Raw genomic sequence first — 2834 nt, 5'->3', positions numbered from 1 at the left:
AAATGTGTTATTTATATGTTGTGTTATGTTATATTATTTATGTTATATTACGTTATATATATAATAATTTTTTATAAACTTTTTAGTAGAAAAGAAAAGTTTAGTTTTTAATTTTAGTTTTTAATTTTTTAGTTTCAAGAAAATGAAAAAAATGCAGTACTAAGAAATTAATAAAAAAATTCTAAAAAATTCTCAGAGCTCTATGAGAAGAAAATAAATAATTTTTATCTTTTGTTATTTTTCGGTAAAGTTAATAGAATTCGAGTAAAAAATTATTGAAACCAATAATTTTGTAGATGTATCCATAAATATCTTAGAAAATGGAGGTCGTATAGAAAGTTTTTTCAAACAAAAGTTGTTAACTTTTTTACGTGGAATAAAGCTCCGTAATAAAAAATAGATGTTTCTATTTAAAAAGCAAAGTTGACTTTCGAATAACCTTCAAAATGATTTCCAAGGTTAAAGTAAAAATCACCCTCACTTGTCCCCCTCTAAACCCGACAACTTTTGTTTGAAACATTTTTACTGAATATGCTTGGCTGAAGAATTATCAGGGTACGTAATTTAAAATGGGACATCCTGTATTATAGCAGAGCAACTTATAATATTAGCAGAGGATGCAAGTCCATACGATTTTATCACAAACACTATGCTATGTCCCTTTACTCAGAAGGAGATGACACCAACTGCAAAATTGATTTCTGAACGAGATATACCCGGGAAAAAAAGTTCAGATAAAAGCCAGATATGGATTTTGTCAAGATCTGGTCAGATATAATCAGATATGATTCAGATCTGTCTATATATAATCATATATAATCATATATAAAATTATATATGACTATATATGGACAGATCTGAATCATATCTGAATTATATTTAATTATATCTAATCAGATCTTGACAAAATCCATATCTGGCTTTTATCTGAACTTTTTTTTCCTGGGTAGCGCGTTTGATACGCGTAATATAGAGTATCAAAATTCTAAAAAGATTTAGGTAAATGAGCTTTTGTTTCCTAAATATTGCAATGCAAAGTGAGAGTCATGGAACCATGTCACATATAAGGCACAATGTGGAATTGACTTTCACCTAGGCGACGTAGCTAAACGGACTGAGACTCTTACGCCGGTACTTTCTGCGAGTGTTCGAGTCCGACTGACGAGGCGACTGCGTGCAATATTTTTTTTTGTGTTTCGTATTGTCGAACATATATATATACCTGTAGTATATATATTTTGTATTTCTGTGTGGATGTAATTGTTATGTGAGCAATTAGTGTCACATTTTGGTAATGAAAAATAATGTAAAAACATTCTGTTTACAATCATTGTAGACATAATGTGTTGAATGTTTTGCATAATCTATGTCTGCAAATTGTAAACCGTATGTTTTTATATTATTTTTTATTACTGCAACGTGACACTGCCCTAATTGTTCACATAACAATTATATCGACATAGAAATACAAAAAATATATACTACAGTTATACGAAACACAAAGAAAATATTGCACGTGGTCGCCTCGTCAGCCGGTCTCGAAGACTCACTGCCGGTGCAGAAAGTATCGGCGTAAGAGTCTCAGTTTGCTTAGCTACACCGCTTCGATGGAAGTGAATGCCACGTTGTGGCTTATATGTGACATGGCTCCATGACTCTCACTTCGCAATATTTAGGAAACAAAGACCCATTCACCTAAACTCTTTTAGAATTTTGAATAAACTTTATATTATGCATATCAAACGCGCTATATCTCGTTCAGAAATCAATTTTGCAGTTGGCGTCATCTGCTTGTGAGTAAAGGGACACAACATAATAATAAAATTTATGATAAAATCGTACGGACTTGCATCCTTTGCTAATATTATAAGCTATAACATAAGTTGACAAAAAAGTGATTAAAATATAACATTCCGGGAAAAAATGATTTATATATAATTACATGAAATAATATCAAGAAATAATTAAAATAATATCAAGAAATAATTAAAATAATACTATACATAAAATAATAACCCCAAATGTTACATAATTATTTGCAGAAAAAATTATATTCAGTTTGATCTATTTTACATATTTGCGAGATATTTCCCAGTTATCATTTGTATAATCATTTTTTCTCGGACCGCCGGCATTAGCGTTACCCAAGGTGTACCGCGTGGAGGTTGCCTGGTCGGGTTTACACCTCGTGTGTGTGTGTGTGTGTGTGTATGTGTGTATTTGTGTGTGTGTGTGCGTGCGTGCGTACGCGCGCGTCTTTGCGTATGTGTATGTTTGTGGGTGTATAAATAATTCATGTTTTTATAGAAGATGCTTTTTTAAACGTCACAGTTTTGTACAATGTCTTTTACAAGTAAGTTTTATTTTACGCAATTTTTATATAGGTGTGATGTCTCTTACAGACAAATTGTATTCGACATATCTTTTACATAGGTGTGATGTCTCTTACAGACAAATTGTATTTAACACATCTTTTACATAGGTGTGATGTCTCTTACAGACAGGTTGTATTCGACACATTTTTTACATAGGTGTGATGTCTCTTACAGACAGGTTGTATTCGACACATCTTTTACATAGGTGTGATGTCTCTTACAGACAGGTTGCATTCGACACACCTTTTACATAGATGTGATGTCTCTTACAGACAAATTTTATTCGACACACCTTTTATGTAGGTGTGATGTCTCTTACAGACAGGTTGTATTCGAAACATCTTTTGTTGATGTAATGCTTTTTTTAAACAAGTTTTATTTTACATAATCGTTTGTTCTTGTCTTTTATAAACATAAATTTCTTTTATAAACATAAATTTTATCGATAATATTTATTGT

The 2834-nt window shown here is 31.2% G+C and overlaps 1 protein-coding gene across 1 annotated transcript in view; it reads left to right on the top strand.

Moving 5' to 3' along the window:
- The window catches only part of LOC116844317, a 43750-nt gene that overhangs the window by 4698 nt on the left and 36218 nt on the right, over positions 1-2834 (top strand). The window lies entirely within an intron of this gene.

This window comes from Odontomachus brunneus, unplaced genomic scaffold, assembly GCF_010583005.1.
Source record: "Odontomachus brunneus isolate Ranch 3 - 2012 unplaced genomic scaffold, Obru_v1 Obru_scaffold_040, whole genome shotgun sequence".
Lineage (NCBI taxonomy): Eukaryota > Metazoa > Arthropoda > Insecta > Hymenoptera > Formicidae > Odontomachus > Odontomachus brunneus.
This window is presented reverse-complemented; position numbering and strand designations above follow the sequence as displayed.